The following is a 16921-nucleotide window of genomic DNA, read 5'->3' on the forward strand; positions in this document are numbered from 1 at the left end:
AATCCATTCCTTCTCTAGTCACAGGTATTTTTTAAAATCAGGTTTCTATTATGGGTACAATGTGGTTGAGTAAAGGTTCTCCTTTCTTATAGAAGAAAAATTGGAAAAATGAAAAGGCAGATGGAGCCTAAAATTGTTTTAGTTTATGTTATATTGTCCTTGAAAAGAAAGAAAAGAGGATAATTTAGCCAAAAACAACTAACATCCAGTTACCACAAATTCCAGCTTCTCAGGTTCAGGGTAAAGGAGACCAGTTAACTCAGGGATATCAAGCTGCTGGTGAAATTAAATACAAAAATATACTGTCCTTTGAGCTGCCATACTTAGTTTCCTTTAATAGATAGCATTTGGGGGGAATCTTCATGCTTGCTATTTAAGCCTTTTGTAAAACAATGGAAAGTAGTGGAGATGGTAGAATCACATTTTCTACAGTACACATGCATTCATTCAGAACCTCAACAGAGAGGATAAACTCTGGCTGCTAAGAGAAAAATATAAGTAACAGTTTCCTGAGAATTGTTAAGCCAACACACTATTAAATATACCACCTAACATTGTTCTTTTCCTCTCTCTTTTCACTCTTGCAGCTACCACATGTGATGGAAAGAATCCAAGTTAAACACTCTCACCAGAGCATGCTCCAAGACAGATGACTGAGCCTCAGGCTTGGCCAATACAATGCACTTCTATTCTCTATTTATTTTTTTAGTTCAAAGACCTGGCAGTAACCCACTTGCTGCCTGCCATAAGGACCAGTACACTCCTGATTACTGCCCAGCGATTTTATATCTGTATGCCAGTTACTCAGACCACTTATAAAGAGTAGGGGGATTTTTTGAAAGGAAAAGAAACCCCGCTTCCACTTACACTTTGAAATTTCAGATGATATACTGCTAACTTACAGACCTTGCTTTAATCAGCAGCCACATGAAAAGGCTGTTTCTATTTACTCTAGGTCATTTAGGAAACCAGCAATAAGTAGGCCGTGCAAAATTTCAACTTCTTTTAAAGTTGGCATGTTTTCCTCAAATAGAGTTGAATCTTGATTTCATTTTCTGAGTAGAAATATTTACAATCCTGTCATACATGAATTTTAGCCTTCCTTCTGTCTACCAACAAATAGGCTTTTAAAAGAATGCTTAGGGTTAAACTGGAGGCTGTTTTGTAAGGGTGAGTCCATATAGATTTGAATAATGACTACGCTGCTTTATTGCTCTAATTAAAATTTCATCAACTACTGATTTTAGCTGGAAAAAGATAATTTAAGTCCATTCTATTTTAGTTTTAAATTGTGTATATATAAAAAGGTCATCTTGCAGAACATAAAGTAACAACTGCAATATTCAGGAATTCATTAATATTAGAAAGAGAAAAAATGATTAGGGTACCAATATATTCATTGGTCCGTAAATGAATTTCTTTTCTCTTGGTTGTTCATACTATTTTGATTATCAGTGTAATGAAGAGATTTTGTGTAGTCCTTAATATTGTGACAAAGTACCATATTTGTATTATCAATTCTTAAAAAATATTTTCTTCTTTTATTATGTAGAGTCAATATTATACCATTTTCCACTGTCAACTTGCAACTTGGTATCTGACACTTTACACTTCACAATTGTAATAGCCTTACAACAATACAGTTTCACCGATACCCTCACCAGCTACTATGGACTAAATTGCATCCACCCAAATATTCACATGCTGAAGCCCTACCCTAAATGTGACTATTTAAAGATTGGGCCTACACAAAGGTAGTTAAGATTAAATAAGGTAATAAGGATAGGGCCCTGATCCCATAGGATTAGTGTCCTTATAAGAAGAAAGAACAGAGAAGTTGGGCTCTCTCACCCTTACTCTTGCTATCTCTTTTTATTCTCTCTGTCTGCCATGTGAGGACACAGAGGGAAGACATTTGTCTAAAAGCCAGACGAGAACCTGCATCAGAGCCAAAATGGCCAGCATTTGGTGCCTTAACTTAAACTTCTCAGCCTCAGAACTAGGAGAAAATGAATTTCTGCTATACCAATCTATGGTGTTTTGTTATGGCAGCTTGAGCTAACTGAAACACTATTTTTCATCTTTTGTGCTACTGTTGTAATATGTTAAGTTTTATTATAACTATATAACTACATTTAACAATTTGTACTTGTTTTATTTTTCTTATTTGTTTTAAACAGTCTGTTTTATTTTTTTAAGGGAAATTGGGACACTTAAAAAAACCCTTTTATGTTTACTGTCCCCTCTTCTGCCCCTTGTTTTTAACCATTTCTAGTATCTTCATTCCTAATAATAGAGCCAAGTTTCCATCTGATGTCATTTACTATCAGTGTAATGAACATTCTTTATCATTTCTTTTAGCACAAGTCTACTTGTGATATTTTCAGTTATCACTTATCTGAAAATGTTTTCATTTCATTCTTGTTTCTAAAAAATATTTTCACTAGAAATAGAAGATTGGGATTATTTTTTTGTTTTGTTTTTGTTTTTTGTAGATGGAATATTGCTCTGTAGCCCGTGCTGGAGTGCCCTGGTGTGATCTCGGCTCACTGCAAGCTCCACCTCCCAGGTTCACGCTATTCTCCTGCCTCAACCTTCCGAGTAGCTGGGACTACAGGCACCCGCCACCCCACCTGACTCCCGATTATCTTTTTTTTTTTTTTCTTTTTTGTATTTTTAGTAAAGACAGTGTTTCACCATGTTAGCAAGGATGGTCTCCATCTCCTGACCTCGTGATCCACCAGCTTGGCCTCCCAAAGTGCTGGGATTACAGACATGAGCCACCGCGCCTGGCTGGAAGATTGGTTCTTAAGCATTTTAAATAAATCTTTCTGTAGCTCTAGGCCTCCAAGGCTTCAGATGAGAAATTAGCCATAATCTATATTATGTTTTCTGTGTAAGTACTACATCTATTTTTTTTTTCCTTGAGCTAATGTCTTCACTTTCTCTTGATTTTGAATTTTAGCCTGAAGCTGAGCTTTCTTGAATCTGTCAGTGGATAGTGAATATTTATTATTAAATCTTGAAAAATTATTGTCATTATGTCTTCAAATGTTTACTGGTCATATTCTCATTGTCTTCTTTCTCTGGGATCCTAATTGCTTGATGGTGACTCTTCGTTCTCTGAGGCTCTGATAATTTTTCTTACATTTTTTTCTCTTTGTTTATATTGAATAATTTCTATTATTTAGTTTGCTGACCTCTTTTTCCTGTCATCCTCAATCTGCTATTAATCCCATCAGAATTTTTTTTCATTTTTGACATTGCAATTTTTAGTTTCAGAATTTCCATATGTTTCTGCTTCTTTTTTCCCCACAGTTTTCATTTCTCTACCAAGCTTCTCTATATCTTTAGATAAATCCCATTTTCCTTCAAATCCATGAAAATATTTGTATTAGCACTAAAAAGTCTTGATCTGCTCAATCCAATATCTGGGCCATCTTGAGGTCAGTTTCCACTCATTGTGTTTTTTTTCTTAACTGTGGGGCATATTTTCTTTTTAAAAAATGTCTAGTAAATTTAGATTTAACACTGAACTTTGTGGATGTTATGTTATATACACTCCTAATTCTGGTACATACTTCTGAAGAGTTTTTCTTTTAATTCTAGTAGGGAGTGCAATTCCTAACTGATAACCTTAAAGTTTTTGTTTTCACTTTGTTAACATGCTTCTGTGGAAAGACTGTTTGTTTTCCAAGACTCCTTTATTTGTTGGAATTCAACCTCCAAACCCTGACTTTCATCTAAAGGTATCATTGAGGCTTGGTTTGAGTGGATTTTACTTTATGTCAGAGTCCTAAATCCAAAGACATTACTTTTTTGGAGTGTAGATGGATGCTTATGGTATTTAGAAGGGTGTGGACTGAAAAGTCTCCCAGTGTAGTTCTACCTCTGGTGTCTTATATCTGTTCTTAACCCCACAGCAGCTTCTCTCAAGAAAATCACTATGTAGTTTATTTTCATACACGTATAGTCCAGCCCTTAGCCAGTAACTTACATTGTATCCTCAATCAGTCTTCTTTCTCCCTCTCCATTGTTCCCCCTTTCTGTTGTTTCAGTTCCCTGCAGTGAAATTAAAAAATAAAAAATAAAAAATTCATCCAAGCAGAGATACATGAGAGCTAAAATCTTCATATAAAACCCACTTATTAGCATGAGGTAAAGAATGAAGTCATATTCCTTTTAATCCTTAATGAGGTTACTTCATTCATATTGTTCACATAATGTAAATATCTGTCTTTATTTTTTACCTGGCAATTTTGCCTCCTGGGAAAACTCTAAATATTGCTAGAAGTTACTCAACCCAAGAGGTTACACCATTGTACTTTCAACTCTAGGAAATAAAAACTAAGGAATGCTTTCTTTGGAAGTCATGGATCTCTTATTGCTCTTTTGGTTGGTCTGCACGGTATCATTGGTCATACTAACATCAGATGCTATCATCTTCGTTGAGGCTTGTTTAGGTAGAATTATCTCCGGAGAAATTGCTTAGAGGGAAGATGAGGAACTCAGCGGCTCTCTTTGGAGATGGGTGATAATACCACTGCCTCGAGCCTGGCTACTGACTCCACCAAGTACTATGGGCTGAGGAGTAGTCAGTGGTGCAGCTCATCCCAGCCCGCCTGTCTGAGACCACTCAGAGAGTGGTCTACTCTCATCATTAAATTGTGTTGTCCACTTAACTGTACATCCTGGAGTAGATCTGAGGCCTAAGGAATTTCTTTCCACCTCTATTCTTAAATTCTAATTTTTTTTCTTTAATGGCATTGCATACCTTATCATCAGAGATATCCCCCAAAAGTCACTAAATAATCTCATTTTGGCATACTTTCCTAATTTTAGCTGCTCATTCTGATCCACAGATACAAGTGATGTTCATGTATTTGGTAAACCGTCTGCGGTTATCCAACATCTTCACTTTATGCTGATCACTCCCTTTTCTGAGATTCATGCATTCAACCCACATTGCATTGACATCTAGTCATATCTCTCTCTCTGTCTCCGTCCCTCGCTTTCCAGCACCAGTGTAAATAAGAATCTGAAGCCCATGACCACACATTTGAGATGTGCTCCCTTTTTTGATTGTCTTCACTATATTTATTTCCTGTCTCTTGGTGAATTTTAATACTGCACAGAATACTATGGTTCCCATTCCAGGTCCCTCCTTTACGACTAAATCACTAAATTTCCTAAATGCTGGAAATGTTGCCTCATCATGTTTGAAAGCTGAGTCTACACTAGCAAAACCAATCTTTAAGTTCTACCTAACTGCATTTTCTTTCTTATATCTGAAATCAGGTTACTCAGAAAAGGAGCCTATGGGCCAGGCACAGTGGCTCATGTCTATAATCCCAGCACTTTGAGCGGATCCCAAGGTGGGCGGATCACCTGAGGTCAGGAGGTCGAGACCAGCCTGGCCAACATAGTGAAACCCTGTATCTACTAAAAATACAAAATAATTAGCCGGGTGTGATTGTGTGCACCTGTAGTCCCAGATACTTGGGAGGCTGAGGTAGGAGAATTGCTTGAACCCGAAGGCGAAGGTTGCAGTGAGCGGAGATTGCACCACTGCACTCCAGCCTGAGTGACAGAGCAACACTCTGTCTCAGAAAAAATAAAAAGAGAGGAACCTATGTACAAAAGCTTTATTAGCTGATGTGCTAATAAAGCAAACAAATAACAAACAACAAACCCTGGGACTTTTATAACTATCTACACTCTAGACCAATTACTTTCATCATTCAAGTAAAGATAAGAGTCAGGTAGGCAGCAAGACTCTCTTCTGTGGTTGTGCAGGTGGTGCCCTTCAAAACCCTAAGTAACAAATTTGCATTGCAGCCTCTCGGAATAGCGCCCTCAGAATCTTGGTGTGCACAAGCTGCAGAGACATATGTGCAGCTCCACTAGGTAGGGTTGTGTTTTTCTCTTCAAAACTGCATTGTATGTTTCTTTAACATGATTTCTCTAATGTAAAACTACTCATGACAGTTGGTGGTATCAACAAAAGGGCACAAGAAGGTAACTGCAGGTCATAACTCTACAACAATTCACACTTGTGAGTTGGAGTGTTCTTGCAAATGCTTTCTAGCAAGTCTATGGCCTGATTGTTGAAACTTGAATTTTATCTTAAAAACTGTACTATAATGGTGATCAGAATTCCTATTCACCAAGGTCAATTAAATCTTAATCTATAACTTAACCTAAGTAGAAAAATAATAATTATTTTAATTAAGAAACAAATCGTCGTTTATTTCATTATGGTGTCTGGCTCATGTCTGCTACACAAGAAATATGCATTGAATGGTAGATAAATTAGCAAATGTGTTTACAACATTGCTTCTATGGAAACATGTTTAAAATTCTGATTCAGGTTATAATTACCTTCAGACACTTGTTTCTTCTATGCATCCTTTCATCTATAGCTCCAATCCTAGCAGCTGGATCAATATTCTATCCCTTTCTAGACATCAGTGGAAGAAGACATAAGGTATAGGGATTTCTATCTCCTCAGTTCCTCCAGAGGCCTGCAGATAATAATATGAGAGGAGCAACCTGATGGAGGGTTATCTGTGATGACAGTGTCTTGGGAAACAGAGTGGATTGGGAAAGCTGTGGAAGAGGTGCAGGAACCATAGCTCTCCACAGTGACTGTCTATGCAGAGCTTCCTCCTGTGGTGTCGTGGGAGGGCAGCTCCTTTAGCTGCAGAATTTCCAATTCATAATCCCAGTGATGCCAGCAGAACATGGCGGCTCCTTGGGGACAATGGGAAAATGACCTCAGGTATGAATATGCTCTAAGTGGCCTAAAATTGTACATCTTCAGAAGGGATGACATTCTCAGACTGGACCCAGATGAATACTCAAATGGAACAAGTCTTTGAAGACAGATGTAATTTCAGGTAGAAATTGGTCTGGCAGTCAGGATAGAGCATTTAAAATAACTGGCAACAGAATGTGGCATCAGAGAGGCATGAACAAGGGATTTTTCACAGTGTTGACTAGAGATTTAGGACTATGTGATATTAAAATTATACAGAGAATAGAAGAGGGAGAGAAGAAACAGGCAGGTTTCTTATATTAGTATTTGCTGATTAGCAGGTGTCAATTACAGAGGCAGGCAAAGCCCTGGTGCCCCAGATATATAAAATAATTGACATTAGACAAAGAAATAGAGAGTGCCTACCACACCATGGGGAAAATACAAGGACTAGGAATATGGTAGAAATCTCTTTGCAGAACTGAGTCAAAAAATTAGAGTCAGATAACTTTTTTTTTCCTGAAAAATTAGAGCTCCTTTACTTAATATATAACATCAAAGTGGGTGCCAGAGACTTCAGAGACTAAATCTGTTCTTGGGAGCACATTTTAGGATTGAGAAAACAAAGGGCTGAAGATGCTCAAGTCAGCAAGCTAAACAATCCAGGGAAGGGCTGACTGTGTCAGGCCATCTGTAAAACAGATTGACCTAATTTTCATTTTCTTCCGATTTCATTCCAGTTTTTTTTTTTTTTATCTTTTGATATTAATGTATTTCTGTGCTTCAGACCTCTCTTTAATTTTATGGTGTATAGGCTGCATTTCTTAAGCTCCTTTCACATGTAAATGGGATGTTTTGCTGTCCGTGTCTTTTCATCGTGTGTAGGTATCTCTACATGCTATCCTAGTATATGTTGTCTGTCTCTCTGTTTCTGTCTTTGATTTTTAGGCTTTCAAAGAGCAGTTCTGTTTATCTTTGCCCAATATCTGATGTACCACTTTGCACTGTTAGATAGAGTGTATTCTAAATAGAATTTCATATTGGTAAATAGGAACTAAAAGACAAAAAGAGTATTTAGCTTGATTCCAAGTGCCACCCTGAATAAACCATGAAAATCACCAAAGTCCATTTGGAAGTGGCAATTAATAGCACTTATGAAAAACTCTAAAATGATGATACATAATTCTTTAATAGAGTTTGGTGATCACATATGATTTTGGATTTATCAGAGTAGAATTATTGACAAGAGTATATAAAGTATTTTTCTTTGAATTTCATAATAAATTAAGCCTTTCATGATTAATCTGAAAGGAGAGTAAATTCAAGTTCAGGAATAGAGATGAACTAGGTCCTGAACATGTTGAAAACTCAAGACACATTCATCTCAAAATTCATGATTACTTTGAACAGAAACTGTAAAGAAAACTAAATGGTAAACAATCACAGTCAGTGTATTCTCTAGGTCCCAGATGTGTCAACGGTTTTCTTATGGTAAATGAAATCATTAAATTAGGAATCAAAGCCACTTTTAATATGTTTCTGCTATTGCAAAGATTTGTTGACGACTAATGAAATAAGAAAAAGTCAATTAAAAATGAAATATAGTGCTCGCTTCGGCAGCACATATACTAAAATTAGAATGATACAGAGATTAGCGTGACCCCTGCGCAAGGATGACACGCAGATTTGTGAAGCATTCCTTATTTTTTGTTGTGGGGTAGGGAGAGAGCGGAGGGATAGCATTAGTAGATATACCTAATGTAAATGGCGAGTTAATGTGTGCAGCACACCAGCATGGCACATGTATACATATGTAACAAACCTACACGTTGTGCACATGTTCCCTAGAACTTACAGAATAATAAAAAATATTAAAAAATGAAATATAATAGGTGAATTAAGGAAAAAAGTCCTCCTACTCATTTATATTTGATAATATTCTAGTAAATTTACATAATTTACTATATATCAATAAATTTTTAAGAAAACAAAATACAAATTTCGTATTTGAACTAAGGCAACACTAAATGGATTCAATGCAATCTCAGAATAATCAAGAAAGCAAGAAAATATAGGTAGAGGAGTCATTCTACTTTCTGAAACTCACCATATTATGTATAGAATGGAAATATATAATTCTACCTGTAAATTATTATTGCCAAATTCCAAACCAGAATGAGATCAAGCCTCCAGATCTAACTACCACTTTGTAAGAAATATAGAAAGCAGAATACAAGTTAAATGTTACCAAAGGGATACAATTAGAAAATTTCATATTCTGGAAAATTATATAGGACAAATGGCCTGGTTCCTCAGCAAATAAACATTAAGAAAAGAAAAGTTTAGAGGAGGGAGGTTTAGAAATTACAGGAAAATTTTCATTTTAACCCACTGTAACATATGGATCTTATTTGTATCTTGATTCTAATAAACATTCTATAAAAATATTTGAGGCCCTCAGGGAATTTGAATACTAATTGATTACATCATAATATTAAGCATTCTTCTTAAGTAAAATATTATCATAGAAATATGATTATGTTTCAAGATGAACACTAATTATTTAGAGAGACACACTGAAATACTAAAAGTAAAATAATGTAATTTTCAAAACAAACCAGAAGCAGCAGGAATTAGCAAGAGCTGTAGGCAAATTAGTCATGAGTTGATAAGGACAGATGGTACATAGGTTTTTTTATTATCATAGTTTCTATATTTGTATATATTTAAAATTTTCCATATAAAGCAATTGAAAAGATAGCAGTCCCAGAAATTATATTTACTAAATATTTATTGCTCAGTTTAAAAGCATAATTAATCATTTTCAGATTTACTATATGTATTTATATATGTATATATATATGTGTGTGTATATATAATCAGCTTACTAAACTTACCCTCTAAATCTAATAATTTGTCTATAAATTCATTTTAGGTTTTCCCTTAATAAAACCTGTCGTGATCTCTGTTCGCAACTGTCCTCTAAAATAGTGGTGCTAGTCATTAAGATTATCATTAAATGCTTGCTTAAGATGGCAATAATAAGAGATTAATAAGAGATTTAATATAATAGGGTTCCTATTTCTAAATTTAAGAAAATTATTTTGATAACCACTCCCCAGTTTTATCCAATTTAGTTCAAGTTAATACAATAAGCCAGGTTATGCTTACTCATGAATATGTTGAGGAGTTTTCCTTTAGGTTAGTACACATGCTTCTTAAACATTTCATGGGAAATAAAACCTAAGTCTTACCTGTGAGAGGCACTATTAATCACATCTGTTAACTCTTGTTTTAGGATGTAAGCAAAAATTAACTATGAAATTACATATATGTGAATAATTTATATATATATATAATTACACAAAATAATATGTTTAAAATTAGTTAGAAAATCACCTGTACAGAATGTGCCTTGATAAGATACAAACACATACTGAAACCAATAAAGGACAATAATTTTGATGAAAAACTGTAGCCTCAGAAATAAATTTATATCATATGATGCTCACGGAAGTTTGTCTGAGATTTACTTTGGTAATCAATCAACACTGACCCCTGTCAAAAACTTTTCTCCTAATATATGTAGGGGGAGAAAAAGAAATTGATCTTATAGTGAGGAAGACTATATAATGAACTAACCACACAGAGCAGAGGCTCTGGAGGCAGATGACCTGAGTCTGTTCTTATTAGTGAGTGAGACAAGCTGCTCAACATGTTAGTGCCTTGGTCACTCCTGTCTAAAATTCAAATGATAATAGTTCATAAACTCAGAAGATTGAATAAATGAGTTACTCCTACTTATTAAATTACAATAATGCCAGGAAAAAGCAAATGTGCAATAGGTCATTGGCATTATTATTATTCTTAAATAAGTTATTAGAGTCATAAAAATGAAGTTAACTCGTAGAAATCTTTAGCTTTAGGTTTTCACTCATATATTAAGAGGAGAATATTAGTCATATGTTGCTTATTTCTATTTATGCATTGATTTAAAAAATAGTCAGTAAGTGCCTAGTGTGTGCCAAGAATTGTGTGAATAAAATCGTCCCCTGTCCACAGGATACTTTTGAACATAGAAAGTACTGTAGACACCTAAGTGTCCCAGGAGATATGAAAGAAGAATGCAGAGGTTACAGTAGATGAGCAGAGAAAAGGGTGGGTAGTTTGATCTGAAGAGTGTGACAGAAAAGCTCTAGGAAAGAGGACAATATTCTAAACTCTCCAGTAAGGTAACTGAAAGTTTGTTCACTAGATAGCCAGGACCCAGGAGACTATAAGATTTCCAGGCAGCAGGAAAAGCTGGCAGAGAGACACAAAGATCTGAAACAGCCTCTGGGCATGATGCATTCCTTTATTTCTTCGTTCATTCAGCAAATGGTTTTTGAATGCCAGAACTTGCAGATGTTGTACTGAACAAAACAGAAAACATATCCGTTTTCGTAAAATTTGTATGTTAGAAAAAGAAAATAAATAAACTAATAAGCATAATATCTCAAGTAGTGATTAATTCTGTTTAAAACAACAAAGCGGAGTATAAGGGTAGAGAGGGGCTGGAGAAGCGGAATCTTTTTAGAAAGCCAGTCCATTAATAATATTTGAGTAAAGACCTGGGAGAAGTGAGAAACCAAGTAGGGTGGAATAACTTTTCAAGCAGAAGAAATAGCAAGGGCAAAGACTCTGAGGCAGGAGCTAATTCATTTGAGAAACAGTAAAAAGGCCAGTATGGTTGATACGCGGTGGTTTAGAGGGAGAGAGTTAAGGCCTGAAATCAGAATGAAGGGAGGTGGAAAAAACAACATATGGCCTTTCAGGGCACGGTAAGAACTTTAGATTCTAAGTTGACTAGAGGATTTTGAATAAAGATAAACTTTTAAGTTTTAAAGAAATCTAGATGATGTATGATATGATTGTAGAAGGCAGGAATGGAAACAGGGAAACAAGACGTGGAGTTTTCACAGTGATCTACAAGACAGATGTTGATGCATAGAACCAGGGTAGTAGCGTTTAAAAGTGAGAGTCCATCAGATTCTGAATGTGTTTTGAAGGTAGTATCTACAGAATTGGGTAATTAACCTAGAGAAAGAAAGAAAGACAGAATTCAAAACTGATTCCAAATTTTAGGTCCTGAGCAATGGAAATATGGTATTTCCATTTACTCAGATGATAGGATTGCTACTGAGAAATTAGGTTTCTCTTGACCTGTTAAATTCAGGATGCTTTAGTACATGTCAGTAGGGATGAAGCATGCACTAGTACCTGCAAGATGTTTGATATCACTGGAGCATCAGACTCAATGGAGGCACGGTGATAATCTTGAGAAATTATGGGGAATTCCTTCTCTGTTCTCTGCAAGAGATGCCATATTTGTATGAAAACAAAAACAACAACAACAAAAAACCTTTCAATACTTCCAATGGCAAGACTATCTACATTTCCTTTTCATTTTTCATTTCCAAAAAAAAAATTGGAAAAAAATGCTTTATTTTTTACTCTGCTATTGTCGTTAGTTCAATAAGAAATATCACATATTTTAATATTTATTTTCAAATGTTTTCCTTATAAAAAATCAACATTTTGGCCAGGTGTGGTAGCTCACGCCTGTAATCCCAGCACTTTGGGGGGCCGAGGCAGGCAGATCCATGAGGTCAGGAGATCAAGACCATCCTGACCAACATGGTGAAACCCTGTCTCTACTAAAAATACAAAAATTAGCCAGGCATGGTGGTGTTTGCTTATAATTCCAGCACCTTGGGAGGCTGAGGCAGGAGGATCACTTGAACTCAGGAGACAGAGGTTGTGGTGAGCTGAGATCACACCACTGCACTCCAGCCTGGGTGACAGAGCAAGACTCCATCTAAAAAAAAAAATAGTAATAATAATAATCAACATTTAGATATAATTGTTATTAATTATAAACCCCTATAATTATAATTTTTTAAAAATGATAAACCCCTCTATTAATTATATAGGGGTCTATTATTTTGAATAATATTATTTTATTATTTTGAGTAATATTGATTTAACAAACAGTCATTAATTGCCTACTACGTGCCAAGAATTGTGCTTTGTGGGTGCAGGTGTGAATAAAATCGTCCCTGTTGAAGGGTTTATTATTTTGAGTAATAAAATAGGTGATTTATTAATTTATTATCTTAAGTAATTTACACATGAAAGATAACTCTCATTTTTTATCAAAGATGGTCACAGAAAATCTCAAGATTCTATTTCTTTTTCTTGATAATTGTATGTAAATCTGAGACATACCTTATACATCAGAATTTCAGACACAGTTGTTTGGAAAAAGTATTAATGAAGCGTCTTACTTCGCTAGTCATCAATAATAGAAAAAAGTATAAATTTTGCATCTGCTAAACACTGTTTTGAGTGAATGAGTATAAATATCATTGACAACTTTATGCAACTGCTTTCTTTGGTGAATTCTAGCATGAGTTATAGTTTAAGCCGGGCGCGGTGGCTCAAGCCTGTAATCCGAGCACTTTGGGAGGCTAAGACGGGCGGATCACGAGGTCAGGAGATCGAGACCATCCTGGCTAACATGGTGAAACCCCCTCTCTACTAAAAAAAAAATACAAAAAAAAAAAAAAAAAAAAACTAGCTGGGCGAGGTGGCGGGCGCCTGTAGTCCCAGCTGCTTGGGAGGCTGAGGCAGGAGAATGGCGTAAACCCGGGAGGCGGAGCTTGCAGTGAGCTGAGATCTGGCCACTGCACTCCAGTCCGGGCGACAGAGCGAGACTCTGTCTCAAAAAAAAAAAAAAAAAAAACAAAACAAAAAACAATGAGGTGGGCTGGTAATCCTAATCCCAGCACTTTGCTAGGCTGAAGTGGGTGGATCACCTGAGGTCAGGTGTTGGAAACCAGTCTGACCAACATGGTGAAATCCCATCTCTAGTAAAAATACAAAAATTAGCCAGGCATGGAGGCGGGTGCCTGTAATCCCAGATACTTGGGAGGCTGAGACAGGAGAATTGCTTGAACTCCGAATGTGGAGGTTACAGTGAGCCGAGACTACGCCATTGCACTCCAGCCTGGGCAACAAAAGCAAAATTCTGTCCCCCACCCCCAAAATAAATAAAAATAAGAATAATAAAATAAACGAGGTGAAGAAAAATGGCAAGTGAGTATAGTAGTGGATATATATAATAAAATATTACAAATATTCACATTTGAAACATGAGTACATTTATTTGGAAAACTTATAGCATGTAATTGGAATATAATTATGAACAAACATTGAAGAGATGCTTATACTCTAAAAAGAAGTGAAGTTTTTATGGCTTTGTAAATATGAATTTTATCTTCTTTTGTTGAAAAATTAGCCAATAGTTATAGTTTGTCTTTAACAATTTTTGTTTTGCCTATAGATCAGTTTTAAATTTGTCGTTTATCTCTGCTCAAATATAATTATAAATAATGTAATATAATTTTATAATATTAATAAAACCGTATAAAATACTACATTTCTCCAAATGATATTTTGATAACAGTTCTTATAGCTTCTCTAGTAGATCTATGTTCAGAAATAAACTCAAAACTAGTAGGCCTTAATTCTTTCCAGGCTGCCTGTGAATTTAATGCTGGTTCACTGGGAAATAGATTAAAATTTATGCGGCAATACCATTAGCACTTTTGAGTATACCAGACTGCTTATATTTTAAGAATGTAAAGCATAACAGAAATAAAAGACAGAGAAAGAAAGAAACGAAAATGAGCTTTCATTCCTCTTTCTCACTGTGGAAACAATTGTAAAGAATCATGTCTTTAATTTACAAATATTCTTTATACACATTAAATGGTAGCACTTTGAGTATTGGAGTATTATAAGCAAATAAGTGGTCGTTTTATTAAACTCTGAAGAAACCCAACAGTCTTCAGTGGGTGAAGACTGCTAACTGTTTCTTTGTACTCTTTCTCTTCATTTTCCTCTTTGTAGTGAAACTCTTGAATTTTTACTGGGCATATGTTGATCCAATGAGGGGCTATATTTTCTAATCTGACTTGTAGGCAGATGTGGCCTTTGTGTGTATGTTTAGGCTGATAATGTCAGGAAAAAATGTTGTGAGCAACTTCAATGTATTACCAGTTTAAAAACAAAGCTGTTCTCACTGGATTGCTCTTTTCCCTTCCCACTGCTTGAAGAACGGCAAGGCCCAAAGCAACACTGGAAATCTGGTAGTGAAGATGGCACAATTGTTCCCTCAGACAGGCTTCCTCCATTTAGACTATTATATTAGAGCAAAATATCTTTCTGTCATATGTGAGCACAGTATTCTGGAATCTCCTTGTTACAGCAGCTTAACTTATGTTCAACCTAACAGAGTATTCAAATGTTATTAATAGTGGACAACAAACTTTACAAATATTGGCCAGGCATGGTGGCTCACACCTGTAATCCCATCACTTTGGGAACCCGAGACAGGCGGATCTCTTGAGGCCAGGAGTTCAAGACCAGCCTGGCCAACACAGCAAAACCCTGGTTGTGTTAAAAAATACAAAAATTAGTTGAGTGTGGTGGTGCACGCCTATAATCCCAGCTACTCTAGAGACTGAGGCAGGAGAATCACTTGAACCCTGGAGGCGGAGGTTGTAATGAGACAAGATCATGCCACTGCACTCTAGCCTGTGCAACAGAGAAAGACTCTGTCTCAAAATAAAAATAAATAAATGAGTAAATAAAAACTTTACAAATATTTAGTGTACATGGTATAAAAGAATACAAATATCTTGAAAGTTGCTGAACTCCCTGTTTGCATAATGCTAAAGCTTTGTCTACATTGCAAGTATAAGTTGCCTTAAAAGAAGGTCAGAAATGAAAAGGAAAGAAAAAATGAAAATATGGAGGAAGTAGAGTCTAATTAGAAAAAAACAAAAAAAAAAAAAACAAAAAACAAAGAGCTAAAGGATATGTAATTTTGAAACTTCAGCAATAAGAGCAGATAATATAAAATTGTTATGTGACCAGAAATAGTTCAAATAAAACTTATTTTAACAAAAAAAATTTCATATACACCTAAGATCCTATATCATCTTTTCCCCAACATAAGCAGAAAATTACTCCCGTGTAATCCAGAGGGGGAAAAAACCCACTGTACCTCAACAAATGAGCAAATTTATAGCTATTGAAGAAACCTATGCTGAATGTGCATGAAAGCAGGCATAAGTCAAACTGATTTTCAGAAATAAATGTCCATTACTTTGAAAATGTCTTTTTATGTTATTGAATATCTGAATACTGTTTTATTTTTTACTGTATGTTGGAAATAGTGATGTGTTCAAGTAAACTGACAAGCTTCCATGAGCTCTTCATAGGGTTTCAAATTTTAAATCAACTTGAAATTATTAATTTCACCTATAAGTAAACAGTCTGAATAAGAAATCCAGAGCAGTTTCAGGCTGTAAGATTCCCATCGGCCAAGTATTGAACCATTGCCTATTTAAAATGTGATGTAAAGATGAGATCTTGGGACTCTACCATCCTCTTCTCCGTGCACGTTTTCTAATGCGAAAGCCAAATTTTTAAAAATCTTACTTTCTTTCCATCATATAATTTTTCATGAATAATGGCAAAAATCACAGTTCTGAGTTTCTTTTTTATTTTTCTTGAAGAAAATTCGTAAAACAAAACCAGATTGCTTTAAAGAACACATGATCAGTTTTTAGAAGAGAAGTGAAAAATCTCTAGTTTGGCTATCATAATAATTATTGGCAGCCACTAAATTCTATATGCAACATGAGGGGTAAATTAGCTGATAACCAACATATGTGTTGCCACAAGGTAGCAAATACTAAACTTGCAGGAAAAAAAGAGAAAAGGAAATAAATTAATGCATGATGACAAAAAGATAAGATATTTAGTTATATGTAGATTGGGTTTTACCAGGTCACTTGTTTTAGCCCTCAATGATAGTTGTTAACATTTTTATGAAAAAGAGCCATTTTATGATGTCTTCATTTTATTTCTAGGTAAACCTCTGCATTTTAGCAAGAAAAAAAGAAAATAGCAACAAATGCAAATAGGGCTACATTTTTCTGAGAGCATAAAACTAATGTAAGTCACCCTGTCAACATAGATTCAGAGCCAAAATAGAAAAAAAGAGTAAAATGCCTTATGTGATTTGTTCCACTGTCCAATTTTACTGAAGAC

At 35.3% G+C, this 16921-nt stretch overlaps 1 non-coding gene across 1 annotated transcript; it reads left to right on the plus strand.

Annotated features, from left to right (window-relative positions):
- Nucleotides 1-8361: 8361 nt before the first annotated feature.
- On the plus strand, nucleotides 8362-8465 carry LOC117086433. Its single transcript, XR_004438346.1, has one exon. It is a non-coding gene; the product is annotated as a U6 spliceosomal RNA (small nuclear RNA).
- The last annotated feature ends 8456 nt before the right edge of the window (nucleotides 8466-16921 follow it).

The sequence above is a fragment of the Trachypithecus francoisi genome, unplaced genomic scaffold, assembly GCF_009764315.1.
Source record: "Trachypithecus francoisi isolate TF-2019V2 unplaced genomic scaffold, Tfra_2.0 Lachesis_group1, whole genome shotgun sequence".
Lineage (NCBI taxonomy): Eukaryota > Metazoa > Chordata > Mammalia > Primates > Cercopithecidae > Trachypithecus > Trachypithecus francoisi.